Consider the following 20999-nt stretch of genomic DNA (forward strand, 5'->3'; position numbering starts at 1 on the left):
GTATAGCTCAGATTTTTAAGTGGACGTTGGATCAGATAAGCAGCCTGTTCATATCATGTCTTTTTTCTTGTGCTACAAAAAAATGACATCAATTTTTTTGTTTTTGTTTTTCTTTTGTTAAAGAACAACATTGATAATCTGTGTTGTCCTTAGAAAATGACGATGGTTTTTAAAATAAATAATATTGTGGACTGATCCCTGTCATGTAATTAAAATATTTAAAAAAAAATCGTGTTCAGTTCTCTGAGACTCGCGATGTCTATTTCATGTTTGGCTTTCTTTGCCATTTTACAGTATCCCATGGTGGTGTTAGAGGACCAGATTGTCGCTCATGTCTTGTCAATTTTGCGGGGTTTCCCTTCAAGACTTCAGTGCTATAGAGCAACTGGCATTTAATGACCTTCTGCATCAGTAGTTCCTTCTCCTGGGCATTAACATTGATTTTATGTGTCTTGGCATGTGAAGATCTAGAGCATGCCCCCTGACCCACCACCAAAGAGCATATATTGGCTCCAGCTGCCAAGGAGGCGGAGGCAGCATAATGTCAAGCATTAGAAAATGGCAACCATGGGAGATTCTGTAGGGGCAGCCTGGGTAAGGGTGTGAATGGGTCCTCAATGTGATTTAGGGGGGAAAAAGGGGGCATTCCATCTGCTCAGTGTATGAAATCTGTGTCCAATTATGTGGTCAACCAAACTCAGCCCAGATGCTGGTGTGTACATCTTAAATGCAGTTTTCATTGAACGTCTTAAAGCCAACTCACTTCTCTTACTGCAAAGGAGTGTGCGCGCGCATGTGCATGTGGAAAGAGACATACACATGTTAATTATTTGGGAATAAAGAGCAATAAGATGAAAAGAGGTTTTGCCGTAGGTTTGAATTGATGGGAATGGCTTTTTATGTGTAAATGAGAATGAAGTTATTTAAACTGTATCTTGTAATGAATTAGGGAACAAGGTAGGTTTGACTTTCTCTAAAGAAATGCACTGTGTGGTTTTATACAGGCTATCAGATTAGAGAGTTCAGCCCTGAATCTGAGTTCCTCAAGTTAAAATCCAGAAGCACATACTTGAGAAAATTAAAAGTAAACATGATATAAGCGCTTTTAAGAAAAACAGTCTGTTTCCCTGAGCTGTTAATTTTCTGTTGGTAGATGGAACCATTTCATAACTATATTCACTGACGAATAGTAAATCCAGACAAGTGGAGGGAAAAATGGAATTCAAATGATGGCAGTTCCACCTCTGGTGGGTTGTCTGCTTCTCTTTTGCCCACCAATCTCTGCCCTTATCTCTCCTGTCAAATAAGTATTCTTGTACAAAATAACTTCTATTGCATATTGTAGCTGAGGATTTCCAACAACTTCAAACATATTAATTAATGAGTCTTTGTACTCCTGTTGGGTAAATAAACTATTACTCCCAGATTATAGATAGGAAACTAAACGCCAGAGGAATTAATTTTCCTCCAGTCATAATGATAGTCTATTACAGTATTGGGAATAGATCTTTATTCTGGGGTTCCCTGACTTTTGACTTAATCTCAATATAATTCTTCTTTCTTTCTATCTATCTATCTATCTATCTATCTATCTATCTATCTATCTATCTATCTATCTATCTATCTATCTATCTATCTAATAAACCAAGGCTCACCCTTCTTTAGTTCAGTACCAAGGATCTCTTTCACTCTTGACCTCATCAGACGCTAACCTCCTTTCCAGGCCACTTTCCCTTTTAGTATTGCCCCCCCGGATACGTGTCTCCCCATTATCTATACCTATTATCGCCTCACCTTCCTCTCTCTTTCCTTTCCTATTTATTCCTCATTCCAGTTTCCATCTTCCCATCTCCAGTCCTGTGTTGCCAGCTTCTTAGTTCTGATTAATTGATCCTGCCGGTGGTTTCCCTATTTCGCTCCTTGTTTTTGATCCCCAGATTCCTAACCATTCCTTTCTATCATAGGGTATATCTTCACTGGAGCTGGAGGTGTAACATCCAGCTCAATACCCACACTAATTCTGATCGAGCTTACATAGCTGTGGAACCACAGTAGCACAAGTGAGCCGCCTTGAGTATATACCTCAGGTTTCAGATGGGATCATGTGGGAGAGGCTAGCCTATCCCGCCACTCACACTGCTGTAGCTACATTTCTGTTTTTAGGGTACTAGCTTGTTGAGAGTTAGCATGGATGTGTCTACCCAAGCTGGAAATTACACCTCCAGTTCCAGTGTAGACATACCCTGAGAGTGAGACACTGTACCTGTCACAATGCCCATGTGATGCTAAACCAGGAAGAGGGGTATGAACTGTGCACCCATCGTGTCAGTATTTGAAGACTGGGCTAGGGGAAACTCACCTATGTTTTTTGTTGTTGTTGTGGGTATTTTTGTTTGTTTGTTTTTTTAATGGTCCTAAGATCAACAACCAAGCTGCTGATACTTCCTATATCTCCTTTTGGTAAATGTAGTAAGTGCAGGCCCTGATAAAGGCCCAGTATGAGGCCTGAGGCCTGAACTAAAGTAATGGTCAAGACTTTGCTAACATAAAGCAAAGTTAAGCTGTGAGCCAGAAGTAGGCCCTGCTCACAGAAGCTGGCACGAATAGGGCTGATGCTGCATAAACATATATTCACCTAGCATAAACACAGCACTAGAACACACTATACTGAAACATTCCATAGATAACAGGAGGACAGGCTGACCCATCCCAGTGACAGGGGCAAAAGGGTAAAATGATGAATAGAGTTGTTTTGATCGAACCAACATGTACAAGGTAGAAGGCGGCACCTAAATACGTAGAGGGGTTGTACCTTGCTACGTAGAAAGGTGGCCCCTCAATACGTCAGGTGTGATGTGTAACTTGTTTGTATCTGTGTATAAGAATGCATCCCTGGGGAGACGCCTTTGTCCAGCCGAGGGGGCAGTGGAAACTCCCGCCACTGACTGAGCTGAGTCCATTGCCAAGAGGCACTTTCTCGTAGTATGCCCTGTGTTAGGCTAAGAAACCTACAGGGAACTGCCATTGTGTCCGAGGTCGCAATAAACCTAGTCGACGTGACTTTGCATCTTACTGGACTCTGTGGTTATTGGGGGTTCTCGTCGGATCTGCTGTGTCAGCTATCTGCGCAGAGCTGGGGCAGCACACAGAGGGAACCCCCGCACGCAGCCGAGTGATATCAACAAGGAGAAAGCAGAGCACCACACCGGTACCATTCTGACAACAGTATATACTGATGATAAACAAACACATGTAATATAGGTGACTGTATTGAGCGTCTCAAAAGGAGGCTTGGGCCTGGCTGACTTGTTTTCTTGTGATTTTTTTTTCTTCTGTCTGCTTTGTTTTAAATAAAGTATTAAAGGCTGTTGAGTGATTATGGCCTACTAGATGGTAAAGCTTGTGCAGAGAGAAGGAAATTCACCTTCCAAGTCAAGACTATACCTTGATTTTATTATTCCGTTAAATGGATGCCACAAGAAACTTGGGCACATTGAGTAGGTAAAAGGTTAAGTGAACAGAAGTTTACATCTCTCTCCCCTTTTTTACATTGTCACTGTCTTGGGTTTTATATAAAGATGTCAGCGCTATGAATACGTTCAACAGAGACTTTATAAATAATGAAATTTACTTTTCTTTTTCTCAATGATGATCTTAAATCTTAATGCCAGCTAGTCTGCTTTGCCCAAAGGCTAGCTTAAATTAGACCTCCCAAGACCAGGAAAACTTTCAGGGCCAAATTTTCAAATCGTGGCCTCTAATTATGCAGTATATTTCACTTAAATAGTGGATTTTACCAGCATGAACCCTAACATTTGAGTCCACAAATGAAAGCATGCAAAAAAAAAATTGCCTACACAGGTGATTCGCATGTTCAGATTTTCATGCACACCAATGGACGCCAGGATGATGCCCTTTAGCAAACGTTGCTCTTAGAATATTTATAGACAAATCCTAAAGTCTAAATTTCTTTTGATTTCAGTTGGAGCTGAGCATGCACAAGGCCCTCAAGATTTGGCCCTTAGCCCAGTCACAACTGTGTGGCAGATGAAGAATATGTCCCAAGTGATTCTTCCAGCACCAGCTGAGAGACTTCTGGCTTATTTTTGTTCACATCAGCCACTAACACATTTTAAGGTGTGCTACTCTGCATACAGTATTTGAAGAATCTATCTCAGATACAGGTGGCAGCTGGGCTTTGAAATTTTCTTGGCAGTCAGCTCAAAGTGTATGGGGAGTGGGCCTTTATGATAATTTTTTGAGTGAACTCTCTTCAAGTGGTAAAATCTTCTAATAGTGATCCCTTCCATCTGAGGCTTACAGAACTACAGAACATGCCCTTGGTCCACAAGCAGAGCGCCGATAATTAAATTCAAGGATCCAAGGAATACTTTTATGATTAATAAGATTAATGTTGATTGCGTCTACGTACTAGCTAGCTGCAATCTTTGTTGTGACTGCCAAAGAAGGCCAACCCCTTATGACTCTCTCATAAACTTGTGTGTGGTATTTTTTTCTTCTTGCAGTTGCAGTTTTCTTCTTCAGTTGTTACAAATAGAAATGTGTTGTTTTGCATGTGAAGACAGGGCAGTCTGACTGGAACTTTAATGATCTTTTATTTATCCACTGCTGATTTAATGTGCAGTGCATTCCTTAGCAAGATCATTAAACACAGCATTTTATGTTCCGTCACATAAAATCAGATAAGTTTATAGTAGGAGGAAATCTTTATCTGTTAAGTGCTCTAACTGCTTCTAACTGAACTAAAAGAAGTAGGCAACGGCAAAGCATGCAGACTCCTACACAGTTATTGTGACCATGATTTCATAGATCAGGAGAACATTACACTATATGCATCATTATATAAAAACTCATAGCAAGTTCCCAAACCACCCCATTTACATAAACCTCAAGCTTCCAGACTGCTATGACAGTGACCTCAGATGTAACCCTTACACCACTGTATCTGTGCAGGATGGGATCTTTCTCATAAACCACAGTGGTAAAAATGTTGTGGCTACCACTTTTTGTGGGTGTTGCTTAGTTTGTGTAGTCAGATTCACTCTCTATAATTTGGCGACCTTTAGTCTTTCCCTGATAGCTTTAGTATATAGATTGTTTGAGACCCCTTGTATAATACAGTCTGTTTTCATGTGGGCCCTCTTATTTGCTTAGTTCATGTGTTGTTTGTTTGTTTGTTTGTTTGTTTTAGTATGAAAGCTTGTAATTCAGTTTCTTTTAACTCCAAGCCTTTTAATTTTGGGCAGAGATCATGACAATGCTATACAGGAGGCTAAATAGACCTCTTTGACTGTAACTAATCATAACATTTTAATAATCATATATAAAAATATGTATGTTTCTTGTCCTTAGATAGAACTAATGAAAGATTTCTCATAGTAGAAAACATTTTTCCCCTGGCATTTTTGGCATAAGTGTTTTCAGCAAAAGTACCTTCTCTTTGACTTTACAATCATTAAGTGGGACTGGAATGTGATTCAAGGGTATGTTGCTGAGGTGTAATCTTTGGACACTTCATATCTGACAGGCTTCAGCGTCTGCGGTTTAGACTGTATTGTTCAAAGAGCTAAAAGAAATGGCTTAACGCTCTGGTGATCTCAGAGAAGAATGTTTACTTAAGTTTATTTTCTTCCACTTCTTAGTGCGTGTGTTCTTTCAGGCAAAAGTGTGTCTGATTTAATTTAATTTTAAATGAAGCTTCTTAAACATTTAAAAAAACCTTATTTACTTTACATACAACAATAGTTTAGTTATATATTATAGACTTCTAGAAAGAGACCTTCTAAAAACGTTAAAATGTATTACCGGCACGTGAAACCTTAAATCAGAGTGAATAAATGAAGACTTGGCACATCACTTCTGGAAGGTTGCCGACCCCTGGGTTAGTGTGTGGGTATCTGGATGGCGTTGGTGGCCTATGTATACAGGTCAGACTAGATAATCTGGTGGCCCCTTCGGGCCCTAAATTCTGATATTAACGTACTGATCTTACTTGTATCATAGGTACATTAGTGTTTATAAATGTACTATTTTATTTAAATAGTCCGGGCCAAATTCTGTCCTCAAATATATATATTTGCAATTCCCGCTTGCATCCATAAGAGTTGTGTGTGAGTGTGCATCTCCAAGCACAATTTGACTTTAAATTAAGAATGAGAAACTTAATGGTTAAAAAAAAACGTAAAAAGGAAACAGCCAGCACAGTTCAGGAAATATGGATACACATTAACACATGTAAAAATTCATTCTGCTGGGGAAACATGGCATAGTTTTTGTTCTGTTGTTGATTTATTACCAAATTTGATTGTTGGCAAATAATTTGATTGTTGTGGGCATTCTGTATAGGCAGAATAGCTATCGGTGAGGTATGGCAGGCAGTAGAGATGGTAGGACTTGGTAATGGTGCAAACTCAACAATTATAAAAATGTTCAGGAAAGTTCCCTATAAGTAAATAATGTTGGTTTTGCTACCGGGTTTCAAGATAATGGTCACTAAAATATGGTTGGAATTGCAGGTACGGGAAGCACAATGGTATTCAGAATTACATGATTTTTTTCAGGTCTAATACTCTCTGAACTGGTTGGAAAATACTGTTATACATCACTGGGAAGTTGGAGTTCCCAGGTTTCCAACAATGTATATTTAAAAAAAAGAAAAAAGCCAGAGAACTTAAAACAATCACAGATCTGGTGTCTCAGCTCAGGAAACCATATGTAGGCTGCTTACCAGACAGGCCAGGATGCCATGTGGGTCAGCTCTCTGTTGTGCTAATGCGTTCTACATTTTATTTATTTTATTTTTATTAGTGTTTACTTTGGTATAAGTCTTGCTGAACACTCCAGACTGTTAATTCTGCTATTGTTGACACAATTTGGCTTGCAAGTCTTTGTCCCCTTCACAAATAGCGAAAGTGTACCTTCTCTTGTGGAAGAAATGCATGGAAACTGGCTAATGCTGTGAGACATGTTATTCTGTCTGTCTTTCAGCACATCCAAAACGATAAAAGGATGGCCACTTCTGTCTGTCTATAGCACATTGGTCCTGTTTTTCTGGAGCTGATGCAGTAAAATAAATAAATAAAAAATATTAAAAACAGACTACAAAAGGGTGCAGAAACCTTGAAAAACACCCATTGTAAGGGTATATTTGTGTTGCATAGACATATTTTGGCTTCTTCTGCAGTGTGGAAGTAGGACATATATTTTATTTTTAAGGCCCTGTCTTAAGGTCCCTGTTATGTTTCTGCTCTTGAAAGTTTTTGTAAGAAAGGGATCCTAACAAAGACTTTGCACTAGTTCTATTAATTGAGGCAATGTCCAGACTGCAGTATGTAACAGGACATTCTATTTAAATGAATTTAGCTTGAAATATGTAGGGTTTTTTTAATAAATGTGTGTTTATCAAGGGCTGTTGAAACTTAATTACAGCAATGCATTTGACTTCAGTGTCTGCTTGAGAAAATAATGGGGACTTGGCTAATTACTTTAAAATTTATTATTTTTTAACTTTTCCATTGACATAAGGTTACTGAGAGCTTGTGTCCTGTTCTCTCTTCATTACAGGTATGAGTCATGTCAGTACAGTGAAAGAGGAGGATTTATATTTTTGAAGTGGGATTGTGTATGTGATCAAAGGATTTACATGCAGCTCTCTGTGCTGTAGTTCCTTCCTGCTCCAGGAGGGACACCTGGGGTGAGTAATGGGATAATTTATAATGAACTCAGATTTTTCTTCGGGAGGCCTGTCGTCAAAACAGGAAGATATAACTCTCGTGGTTTCAAATGGGAATAGAAGAAACTTCAGATATTGCAGAAACACCCTTTAATTATAAGCACCAACCTTCAAAGTTTACTTTTCCTCTTTAGTAACAAGAGAGTTTCTATAAAGAGTGGCATGAGGTTTTGATAAATCCCATGCGTTTGAGTTTTCCAACACCCTTCAATGCAGCACTCTTTGTAATTTGGGTAGCTTTTATTTGCTAAGCAATCAAAGAAGTTGAACTGACCATTAAAATTGTCCTAAGAGAAAACTAATCACAGTAGAGCTCAGGGTGAAGCCAATCAAACTTTTGCATGTGCTTATGAGTGTATCAGAAAGCTCAACATTGGTCAGGGATCTATCTGTATTGCAGCTGGGCTACATGTGTGTGTTTTCAACTAGTTCCTGATGATATTTCCAAAAATGATCACCTTAATCTGTTTTGGTCTCTCTTCTCCCCTCCTTCCTCATAGACAAGGTTGTGGGTACTCCTCCAACAACCATATCAGCTGCACTGCTTTAAATTTAACACTGGTTATTCTCACCTCAACCATGCACCTTGGCTAAATATGTCATTAAAAATTAAACTAAACTGTTCAAAGAGGGGTAGATATGGGCTTGTGCTCAAGTTTTGGACTCAAACTTCCCAAATTCAGATATGTTCAGTTTGGATCATTTTGTTTTGGAGCTACATGCTGAATATTGTGGGGTTATGATTGGTTAGGAAAGGATGGCGTAAGGACAGCTGATAATTATGGACTAGTAAAACTAAGGCCCAGCAACCCGCTGGCAGCATTTGTATATGAACTTAAACATTTTTAACGCTTATATTTATTTTGTCTTTCCTCGTTCCTTTGCAGTGCTGTTAACCATTCAGGACAGATTTTGTGTTTCTTTATCTCTTTGGACAAGTCTTTCCCATGCACGCATTAGTACAGCCATCACCAGAAAAGCTTAGGTTCATCGAAGGCTTTTTCAACCACTGAGGGGTCAGTTTTACTTCACAGATAGGCAGAGCGAGATGCTGCTGCTTATGTAATATTGGCAGAAGGGAAATGACCCATCAAAAAGTATGTAAGAAAGTAAAAGAGGTGGCAGTGGTGGTATAGCTGGGGCAAGAGATGTTTGTGGAGTGATGTTGTGGAGGAAGTCTATGAGGAGGTCCCTGGAACCAAGTGGGGGAAGGAAGCTGAGTGAGGGAGCAGCCGATGGTGTGTTAGGGAAAATCAGTGGTGGAAGGGAAGCAAGCTCTGAGAAGGAGCAGGTTACAGTGGAGGAAAGCAGTATCTATGGAACTGGGTGAGGGGACAGGACATGGCAACAGAAGGAAATGGGTGGTGATGTTGTGTTTGTGCCTCTGGAGTTGGGTGGGTGCAGGAAAGAGGCAATGGGAGTGGGTGGCCAGCGTATATAGGTTCTCTAGAAACAGGTGAGAGATGGAAGGATGCAGTAGTAGAGAATAGAGTGGGTGGGGAAAATTTCTATTGGACTGTGTTTTGACAATAAGTGACAACCATTTTTGTAAAATATGTTTTCTGATGGCTGTAATTAAGAGTTGCAATGAAGGTGCTTCTAGAGCTGGTGGTGGAGGGAATATAGGAGGTAGAGGAGAAGATCTAGAGATAAATGTTTCTGCACAGGGAGGAAAGAACAGAAGGATAGCAGTGCTTAGGATGTAGTGGGAGAGGAGGTTTTGCACTAGGGAAGAATGTTAGGTAACGGGAAAGCATGGCTCTGTACCAAAGGAGGTGTGAAGAGATAGGATTCAGTGTGTCTGATTTCTGCCCACCACTATACTGTGAATGGCAGAAACCACTGCATGGTGGAGAATACAATTTGATTAATATAGTTTGTCATGTGTGCATTTAGATACCTTTGCTTCCCAACTAGACAGTGAGAAAATCAAAATATTATTCTATTGTACCCACAGGTACAAAATATATCTTAATTTAGGTGTAGTTAAGGCAATGGGAACTATAGTACTTTCTATATTTTGTGTACGTTTTCAAGAGAGACATATAATACCACCCAGGTACCCAATCGCGACCTATGAAGCTACATACCCAAGTTTGAGTGATTTGAGATATTATTTGAAAATTGAGATTTGGGTGGAGCCTTGTCTAATGTTTTGTACATTTGGTGACTTTCAAAAGACATTACAAGAATACTTAAAAAATTTGCTAACATACAGTAAATTCCTTTACTGTTCTACTTGTTCGTGGTTTTTTTGTTTTTGTTTTTTTTTTAGGGGAGAGGATAAGATTTAGATTATTTAAATGTGGCTTTACAGGATACATACTTCAGTTTGTTTTCTTTTAAGTAAAGTTATTGTATTTGTTCTTTCTCCTGTTTTAGTCAATGGGGAAACTACCATTGAATTAAATGGGACCAAGACCGAGCCCACTGATTTATGACAGGATTTTTGTTACATTATTTTAACTGGTTAACGAGTGCAATTATATCAGATATGCTCATATTTGGAACTTTTTGGTCCACTGCTCATTTAATAATGACCACTTTGTGGGCATTCTGTATAGGCAGAATAGCTATCGGTGAGGTATGGTATTAAGGGCATCATTAGCATGAGATTGGGGTAGCCATGGTGGATCATTTATAATAAATGCCAGTAAAATCTTTACATTACACCACACCATCATATGCCACACGTTTAATTGTTCTAGGAATGTTTTAGTGAGTGCTTGAAATTTTTCAGTGGAACTACTACTAGTATGCCTCCAGCTGTAAAGCCAGGTTCTTTAGGTGCTATAAATGCAAATTATACAAGGCTTAGAGGAGAACAAGAAGCAGTGGTCTCAAGTTGCAGTGGGGGAGGCCTAGGTTGGATATTAGGAAACACTATTTCACTAGGAGGGTGGTGAAGCACTGGAATGGGTTACCTAGGGAGGTGGTGTAATCTCCACCCTTAGAGGTTTTTAAGGCCCGTCTGGACAAAGCCCTGGCTGGGATGATTTAGTTGGTGTTGCTCCTGCTTTTAGCAGGGGGTTGGACTAGGTGACCTCCTGAGATTCTATGATTCTATGAGGAAAAAAACAAACCCTGCTTTTTTTAAATAACAATTACCTAAATTTTTTCATCCATAAAAATGTAATTAAAGTCAATATTTTAGAGTCTTCCGGAGCTAGAAGCAAATGGCCCTTTGGGAAGCTGGGACTCTCCCTTCTACTCTGGATGTTTCTATTTCTAGTCCTCCTACTCCATAAGGATTGGATGCCCTTGTTGTTGGGTTTTAATTGCTAACCCCATAGTTCAGTCTTTAATTTTCTGGGGTTTAATCTCTTCATAAAAAAGGTAGGTAGGTAATTCTATTGAATCTGTAAAGATGCTAACCTGGCATCAGATGGAAGAGTATGATGAGTGATAAATGTTTCAAGCCTCTGGCCTCTTATCTCTGGTCTTGGTTTTTTTAAATCCTTCTCAAACTAAAGTGATTGAAAAGCTTTCCAGATCTGATAATTGAAAAGATTTCAAGTGAAACTTTTGGCTCTTACAGCAGCATGAGATCATACAATGTGATATTAGCTGAATTGGTACCAGAGTTTGAAATGAAAACGAAAACATGTTACTATTAGCGCCTCTCAGCTATTTTTCAGGGCTGTGGGTAAAATACTGGCTTGCTGGTCAACTGCTGTACATTATGACTCCATAATTTAAAAGTGTAGAGTTTCTTTAGTATATGTGAAGTGTGTGTATTTCTGTTTGCAATTAGTATGTTTAATTTACATCTACTCTGGTGACAAATGTTTTAGGTTTGGAAACTATTTTAAAACTTAGGGCAACTAAAGAAAATCACCACAAGAGAGGTTTTACTGAAGCTGTGTGTATTCTTAGAGTTTCTTACAAATGCAATACAGCACTGGGGACACAATCTTTTCTTTAAACTTGCTATTAGTCTCAGGGTCTTGCTCCTTGTTACTGCTCTAATTAACATTTATGCATGTGCACGAGTGTACACACGTGTGCATATAATATGTACTAATGTATGGTATACACACATACAGGTGTATGTTTTATCTTTCTCATTAGAAATGTAAGTTACGTAATGCCTAAATTACAGGTAAGAAAATTACATTAAAGGAACTTTAATGTTGCAAAGTCAAGCACTCAAAAGTGCCAGAACTGAAATTGCCTAAGCAAACTTAATTCAGCCCCTTGTATGTATGCATTATCATAGTCTTTTAATCACATGATCACAAGCTCCTATTTCATTCACTGCACAGAATGGGTAGGGCTTATTGGATGGGTAGCTATTTGATATTTTGTTTTGTCATTCAGTGTGTGGCCCTATGCCTTATTTGCGGCACACTCTTCAGACCTTGCACTGAATGCAGAATGATGATTAATTTCCTCATGGAGATTTTATGGCGCTGATCACTGTAGTATGTGAGTGTGTCACAGATAGGAATGAATTTATCTTTACAATTCCCCCACCCCCCTTCATTCCCATGAGTTAAGGTTGTTATCCCACTTTTACAGACGGCATCTGAGGCACAGCGAGAGTAATGTCAAAAGCATCTGCTGATCTTAGTGCCCAAACTGAGATGCTTTGGGTCTGATTTTTTTTTTTAAGCGTACTTCGTAAAGTATAACAGTTTATATGTTCAGAGCAGACCTCTCATTGACTTCAGCTGACCATGAAACCACCCTTCCTCTACCTACAGTACATTGCGTCATTCAGTACTCACCTTCTGACTTTGCAACAGACGAGATAGGATTCCTGCAGATAACTGCCTTATTCACTACACGTTTCTGACTTATTCTTTGGACACTGTCCACCTGTGCAATGAATGAGGCGGGGTTCCTATGGAAAAATGCTGTGTTATCATGTTATTAAAAATTATATCATTATGCATACGTACAAGGGGCTGAATTAAGTTTGCATAGGCAACCTTAATTCTGGCATTTCCTAACTTTTGAGTTGATTTGCAACCTTAATGTTTTTTTTAATGTATTTTTTGTATTTAATTTCCTAGTTTTTTTTAAAGTATAATGACAAAACAAATTCCCTCATATTGACCCCCAAACTGGGTCGTGATCAGGATTTGGACCTCTGCCACTTGAGGTAACAGAGTAACTGGTAGCAGTAGTAAACTGATATTACTCATATTACTGATATTACTGATGTGCCACTCAAGTGGGATGAGACACACTTTGCTAGTGCATGTCACAGATCTTTGCTGATAGCAAAGAAATATTGAGACTCAGAATCGTAGATTCACCTCCAAGTTCTAGAGAGGAGTGTGCTCTCCATTTGATCCTGTCCGTCCCACAAGTCTGATCGCTTCTAACCTTCTCTTCTCCAGCCTGTGCCTGTCTTAGCCTCCCCCTGCTTCTCGCTGGCTCCTCGCTCCACATCACCACATGAACCACTTTGTACAAGGTGTGGACAGATCTAATATTGGCATAGCCATCGATCACTAGGGAGAGACTGACCACCGGAGCAACTAATGCATTTTCTGAGCTGTACTCATACTGCCAAGAAACAAGGATAACTGAGGCATTTAAGTGCTCTGAGAGTTGGACACAAACATGTCAATAATCTATCAGGAATGAAAGATTAAATCTCGGATGATATTTGGCCATATTGTTATCAATTGATGTTTTTCTGAGGAATGGGCCTGCCACAGTTTCATTTATAGCAGCTTGGGATATTGTCCTCCCTAAGGGAGGCACTGACAGTTTTCACCAGCTGTGGACCCAGTTCTTCCCTGTTGGCTTTCAGAAGTAGGTAGTACAGTGGGTAGCATGGGTTGTGTCATGAGGTATCTCTAGAACTTTAGTGAGCAACACTGGCCTAAACCCAACCAGGGAAGGCTTACTATTTGTATCCTCCAGAAATGGCTATGCCACCGTGGAAACATTCTGAAGTAACAGTTTAACTTTTATGAGCTAAGAACTTGAGGACATGACTTGAGAAGGATTGCTACAGTGAAAGGAGTAGGGGAACTCAACCTTGTATGTTGTACCTCTTCTACCCCTTTCTCTGGCTTTTGTCTTCAGAATGTAAGCCTTCGCTGGGGCCATGCCTTCCCATATGTCTATGCAACATCTCAAGCACTACTTTAATATAAACAATAGTACATGAGGGCATAATTTATCAAGCAATATAATTGAATTCACTATCTGTGACCTTGCAGGTCACACTGTAGCGTTAAAGACCTTGCAAGAACCAGCTCTCACAAAAACAACTGCTGAATAGTCAGTGCCATTCAGATAGAAATGAACCTTTTCAGAAGAATGCACTTTTGTAAAGCCTTTCAAATATGGCCCCATTTTGAATACCCTTTAGATTTGTGAATTGAAAGAATTTACTATTGATTTTTTGTTATGAATTGCTATAGATGGGCCACATCCTGCAACCCTTAATGACATGATTGCAGCTGGACTTCTTGCATGAGTAAGGATTACTTGTGTGAGGGAAGATTAAGGGACTGACTTCTGTTGTATTAAGCAACCCATGTTTCTCCCTGAGTGGTATCAGCTTACCCTAAACTGCCTGCCAAATGAACAGAGATTGGGGCAAAGCGTGCATCTCAGTGGAAACTGTCAGGCTTTAGTATAAATGCAATGTAATCTTTTAAAGTCTACCTTGGAATTAATTCACTTACAAACAAAACAGGAAAAATATCAATTAAAATGGCTTTTCCCATTGGTTTCCCTGCCATAAACTAAATTTTATTCTGTAAAATATCCACACAGTGTTTTCTTTTAGTAGAATCTTATATTCATTTACAAAATAGGCTGCTAGTTTTGTCTGAGCAATAAGGCACTCTGGAATTTGAAATCTTAACCAGAGGTATTCTCTGAGCATCATGCCTGACCAAGTACAGTACCTGAGGCATGTGTTACTACTAACCTATGCCATAATTGCTATACGCATGTAGCTACAGGTATATGCACACATGGCTTTCCTACTGTGAATGTTCAGATGATTTGCTAATGCACGCCAATACTCACATCAGCCGTTGTCTCTGTGATCTTAATAGATCATCACAAACCAGGTTATAAACTGGCATACAAGGTTCAACAGCAGGGCTCTGTAAACACTTTGCTTAGAATCCATCCCCTCCTTGAAATTAGGGTGGATTCAAATCCTCTTTTATCAGTGAACATCAGCTCCACCATTTGCAAAGTTGCGATGGAGGTGTGTTTAGTTGCAAAGTTGTGATGCCCGCTCCCTGCCTGTCCCTGGGGACAGAGGTGCGTGTGGCCTATACTCTTCTCACTCAGTCCTAAAACCAGGAGCCTGCTGCTGTGGTCTTTTGTGGGATGCTGAGTTACTTACTACATCTTCACTCCCCAATCTGTTTGTTGTAACTTTCTAAGGATGGTGGTGAAGGAGACAGAGGTCTACTTGCTATCAGTCACTACCTCCTTGATTGTAAACGGGGGTGATCTTTCCTCATAAACAGGAAAGCAGATGTGAAGAAAGAGCCAGAGTGGTGCTCTAGTGAGCTCAGGGATAGATACCCATAATTCCTTGAAACTAGAATGTAAAGAAAAGGAGCCCTAGGACTCTTTGCCTTGATGATTCCGTAGCAGCCATGTTAAGGATTACAGGGTATCTGTGCTGAGCCCCGTCTAGAAGGTGGCTGACAACTACAGTGCGTCCCTACTATAAAGTGGGAAGCAAGTGGGCAAGGTGTACTGACTCCAAAGACCCTTGAAAGGTTTGGGAGAGACAGCGTTTCATACCAGGCAACTCTCCTGCTGGGAATAGCAGCCATCTTGGTACTGTTTGAGGACCCAAGGTACAGCAGGGCGGACCACGTGTCCCCAGGATGGAACAGGTGGTCAGGCTTCCCTCCCCGAGCCACACACAGTACATCAAAGGTAAAGCCTGACATAGCCAATGTCTTCAGGGCTAGGAGGGGTGATGGGATGTGGTTCTTGGATGTTACACTAGAAGTTTCCTTCCCACGGCAACTCGTGTATTGAGTTTGTGTGAAATGACCCCTGCATGCACATTTCATACAGTCCTGTTCAATAATAGCATCTGACTGGTGGTGGAAAAGCCCACTGGCTGAAGATATGGGTGCATTAAACATCCCCAAACTAAAATTTACTTCTTAAAAAAGCCTTTACATTAAATTAAGTGTCTGTAATTTTATTATACTGTTTTAGTGGCCCGATTGTGACTGGTTAGGCTCTTAATAAACCTCATGATAAAAAGAATAGACACACTAGTCAGTTTGCACCCCTTTATATCGCTGTTCATGTTCCAATTATTTTGCTGTGATTCTTCTTTTTAAAGTACCCAGAAAGAGTACAACAAAGTATGGTGAGCCCTAATTTAGAAGCAAGAGCCGGTTCACCCTGATAAAAGGGTCAGCCAAGCCTCACTGGCTCTTTATTAGGCTCCGGTACCCACTGTGTTTTATCTTCTATGAATATTACTCTTCTATTATGCTCACTATCATCTCTATGCAGATGATAGTTTAATACTTGCAAATGAGCAAAATATAATGAGCGGGTAGCTATAAAAACATTGAAAACTTACTCATATGAGGAAACAAGGGCACTGCTGGCAAACTAATGTTAGTTGTTTTTCTTAGAATAAGTGTAAATGTGTTGGATGTAAAAAAGCATATTTTAGGATCTACTTTTCCATTGCTACATGAGTGCAACCCCTGTTCCTGCTGGGACTCTGCTTTACATACTTCAGGTAGAGCAGAGACACCCATTTCCCCCCCCTTTCATGCCTATGGTGTAATCAGCGGTGGCTCCAGGAACCAGGGCTGCCCGGCGTGGGGGCAAGTGGGGCAATTGGCCCTGGGCCCCACAGGGGCCCCCATGAGAGTTTTTCAGGGCCCCTGGAGCGAGGTCCTTCACTTGCTCCAGGGGCCCTGGAGCGTCTTCCACTCTGGGTCTTCGGTGGCGGGGGGTCCTTCCGCTCCGGGACCCGCCTCTGAAGTGCCCTGAAGACCCATGCCAGGGGGCCTCCCGCCGCTGCAGACCCCAGGCCCCCTGAACCCTCTGGGCGGCCCTGCCAGGAACCAGTGCTCCAAGAGCATGTCTGGGGCGGCAAGCCGCGGGGGGTGTCCTGCTGGTCCCTGCAAGGGCAGCAGTCAGGCAGACTTCAGCGGCTTGCCTGCGGGAGGTCTGCCTGTCCTGCGGATTCGGCGGTGGATATGCTGAATCCGCGGGACTGGGGACCTCCCGCAGGCAAGCCACCGAATCCACGGGACCGGGGACCTCCTGTCGGCGCGCCGGCGAAGGCAGCCTGCTCGCCGTGCTTGGGGCGGCAAAAAAGCTAGAGCTGCCCCGGGGTGTAATCCAGTCACTTAAGGTTTGCAATTAGCATTGGCTCATTATTACTGTTGTAACTGTTGGGCATGTTAAAACATCCCAGTGATTACGCAGGGGCAGGGAGTGCAGTAGAAGTCATAAGCAAGGCATGTAGTTCGAGTCCCATGTAGTTTTGCTATAGAAGCCCAAACCTGGTCTTTCATCATTTTTGTTATGAGGTAGATCCTGTACTTACGATACTTTTTATAGTAAAAATTACTTTTTCATTAAATTGCATAAAAATATATGTAATGCTATATACTCTATAGCAGAGTGACTAAAGCCTTTCTTGGAATAAGAGAGATCTGTCAGGTCCTGCTTTTTGCTACAGCTGCAGAATTTCTACTTACGTGGAAAGAAAGAGAAAGACAGACACGCTTGGTGAGGGCCTACCGTCAGCAGATAAAAGAAGCACCACCAGTAATTGAGGTCTGACTTTTTTCCTTCTTGTTCCTTTCCCCCAAAATGATGATTTTGAACTGGTTGAGCTATTAGGGTGGAAAACCTAATAGAAATAGAGAAGTAGAAACTTGGAAAATGAATAGTTTTCTGAATGGGTCACCATTTTTTCTCAGGAATCACTATTCAGTTGTTTGGATGTCTTAAAAGTGCTGGCCAAATTTTCAGCCAGTTTCATGTTATGATACACTACTGCAGGGGTCAGCAACCTTTCAGAAGTGGTTTGCCGAGTCATTTATTCACTCTAATTTAAGGTTTTGTGTACCAGTAACACATTTTAATGTTTTTAGGTCTCTTTCTATAAGTCTATAATATATAACTAAACTATTGTTGTATGTAAAGTAAATAAGGTTTTTAAAATGTTTAAAATTTAAATTAAAATGCAGAGTCCCCCGGACCGGTGGCCAGGACCTGGGCAGTGTGAGTGCCACTGAAAATCAGCTTGCAGGCTGCCTTCGGCACACGTGCCACGTGCCATAGGTTGCCTACCCCTGTACTTCTGTCTGTCTCTTTAAGCTGGGTGGCTGAAAACAGTTTCCTGCCTTTCAGTTGTCCATTTGATATCCTGCCCTATCCTGTTAATATAGCAATATAGAGACTGCAGAGGAATATTGATTTTAATATAATCTTTGGGATTGTTAGGAATTTATAATACAGGAGCAGTCATGAGAGTGCACTTTGGCATATAATTTTTTTACTTCATGTAATGGCATAATTTTTTGGAAAAGGCTATGCTGCTAAGATGTATTGTCCAGATATGGTCTTTCCACTGGGTATCTCTCAGTACTCTACACTGGGAAAAAACGGCAGTAAGTTCATGGGGTCATGCTTGTATTAAGTCTCGTGCTTCCTGTCACACTGTATTTGACCTGGATTGAGCAGCTGATATGACATCATTGTGGGTGTTGCCAGCATTCTTCTTTTTATATTAAATCTGCAAAAATATTTTCTTTTTGAAGATCCCCTTCCAACCCTCCTCGCCCCTCCGTCCCCCCCCCCCCAAAAAAAGAGATCTCGTCTAGGTTTGTATACCCCATAGGTATGTCTGGTGGGTTTGGATGAGTGAGGTATTGTCCTGCTGTTTACCTCTCTCAAAGGAAGTGTCTGTTGACACAGTCTGCATTTCAAGCATCTTTATTATACAACACTCTGGGAAGCCTTCAGGGCAAGCCAAGTAGGCCCTAAAAAGCAGCTTCTTAGTCACAAAGGGAGACAGAGCTAACCAGACACCAGCAGTTCATATTTCTGTATTTATAGAGATCTGTGTAATGATAATGTCAGACCTCACAGAAGACTAAGGCTGCTTACTTAGAACTGTATGTGAGGTGAGGCAGGAAGGCGTCCCAGCTGCTGTTTTTACCTGCCAGAGTAGGTTAGTGGCAATAGCCTTTTTAAGAGTGAGCAGTGGAGCAGAACAGCACTGCTTTAATCCTTAAGGGACTAACTCTGCCACCCTTGTTCATGCCGAGCAGTGCCTTACTCCACAGAACTACCTACAGAGATCCATTGTGAGTAGGGTTGGCAGAACCAGACTCGCAGTAAGTCTGTCTTTTTCTGGCCTTGGCTATGCTACAGATTTTCTGAAATTGCTCTACCACCAGTGCCAGGAACAGTGGGAGCACTAGATTGATGGTAAGAGAATTAAAAATAACCCTTAGGGTAGATATAGTCTCTTAATTAAGGACTTCCATGGAGTGACCACTATTAATTTTCATCATGGCTTAATTTTTTATCTACACATTTTTTATTTAATTATTAAAAATGTGCAGAGAGAGCCATATGGCCAAAACTTATATAAAATATACTTCTATTTGGATAACCGGTCCTCATGGTACTTTTGAGATCTGGTGGCACTATGGATCGGGCCTAGACTGGTCAGCCTAACTTCAATATCTGGAAAGATACTGGAAAAATTATTACACAATCAATTTGTAAGCACGTGGAGGATCATAGGGTTATAAGGAATGGCCAGCATTGATTTGTAAAGAACAAATTATGCCAAACCAACCTAATTTCCTTCTTTGTTAGGATTACTAACCTAGTTGATGGGGGAAGCAGTAGACATGATATACCTTGATTTTTAGTAAGGCTTTTGACACAGTTCCATATTACATTCTCATAAGCAAACTAAGGAAATGTGGTCTAGATGAAATTACTATTAAGGTGGTGTGACGATGCGGTTCTGGCGGGACCCAACTGAGAGTGCCAGTTCAGGTCCAATTGCTTAAACAGGGCAGTTACAGCCCAAGGCTGAGGTTTTTCCACTTTTAAGGCAAACCAAACCAGCTAGACAAAGAGGACTTGGGTCTCACCCCACTGGCTAACAACAAGTCACAAGCAATTCCCTTAGACACTCCAGTTTCCGAGTATCACCACCAGTGCCACTTGTCCTGGGGATGAATGGTTATGAAAACCAACACCCAAATAAAAGAAAAAAGTTCTCTCGATCCCAAAGAATCAAGCCCCAGACCCAGATTAATATACAAATCAGATCTTACCCACAAATCACGCTGTTGTTAATCCTTTAGAATCTAAAATCTAAAGGTTTATTCGTAAAAGGAAAAAGATATAGATGAGAGCTAGAATTGGTTAAATGGAATCAGTTACATACAGTAATGGCAAAGTTCTTAGTTCAGGCTTGTAGCAGTGATAGGATAACCTGCAGGTTCAAATCAAGTCTCTGGAGTACATCCCCCGCTGGGATGGGTCATCAGTCCTTTGTTCAGAGCTTCAGTTTGTAGCAAAGTCCCTCCAGAGCTAAGAAGCAGGATTGAAGACAAGATGGAGATGAGGCATCAGCCTTTTATAGGCTTTTTTAGGTGTAAGAACACTCCTTTATTCTTACTGTGGAAAATTACAGCAAAATGGAGTCTGGAGTCACATGGGCAAGTCCCTGCATACTTTGCTGAGTTACAAGGCATATCTGCCTTCTCTCAATGGGTCAATTGTGTAGCTGATGGTCCTTAATGGGCCAACAAGCAGGCTAGGCAGAGCTAACACCAACTTGTCTGGGATGTCTCCCAGAAGCACAGCACAAATTTGAAATACAGACAGTATCAAGCCAATACTCATAATTTCAACTACAAAATGATACATACATATAGACAGCATAATCATAACCAGCAACCCATAACCTGATTTTAGACACCTTATATGACCCCCTTTACATAAGATTTGGTGCCACTACAGGACCTTGGTTGAAACCATGTTCTATATGGTCCCAGATTATATCAATAACATCACAGGTGGGTACACAACTGTTTGAAACGTCATATTCAGAAAGTAGTTATCAATGGTTTCCTATAAAATTGGGAGAGTGCATCTAGTGGGGTCGTGCAGGGATCAGTCCTGAATCCGATACTACTTAATATTTTCATTAATGACTTGGATAATGGAGTAGAGAGTGTGAGTATAAAGTTTGCAGATGACACCAAGTTGAGAGGCGTTCCAAGCA

At 40.7% G+C, this 20999-nt stretch overlaps 1 long non-coding RNA gene across 6 annotated transcripts in view; it reads left to right on the forward strand.

Moving 5' to 3' along the window:
- Positions 1–20999, forward strand: part of LOC120398758 — a 347241-nt gene that overhangs the window by 194309 nt on the left and 131933 nt on the right. For all 6 annotated transcript variants that reach the window (XR_005594682.1, XR_005594684.1, XR_005594685.1 and 3 more), the window contains one exon: positions 7585–7714. This is a non-coding gene — a long non-coding RNA (uncharacterized LOC120398758). The remainder of the gene's footprint in view (positions 1–7584; positions 7715–20999) is intronic.

Source organism: Mauremys reevesii, linkage group 2 (genome assembly GCF_016161935.1).
Source record: "Mauremys reevesii isolate NIE-2019 linkage group 2, ASM1616193v1, whole genome shotgun sequence".
Taxonomy (NCBI): Eukaryota; Metazoa; Chordata; order Testudines; family Geoemydidae; genus Mauremys; species Mauremys reevesii.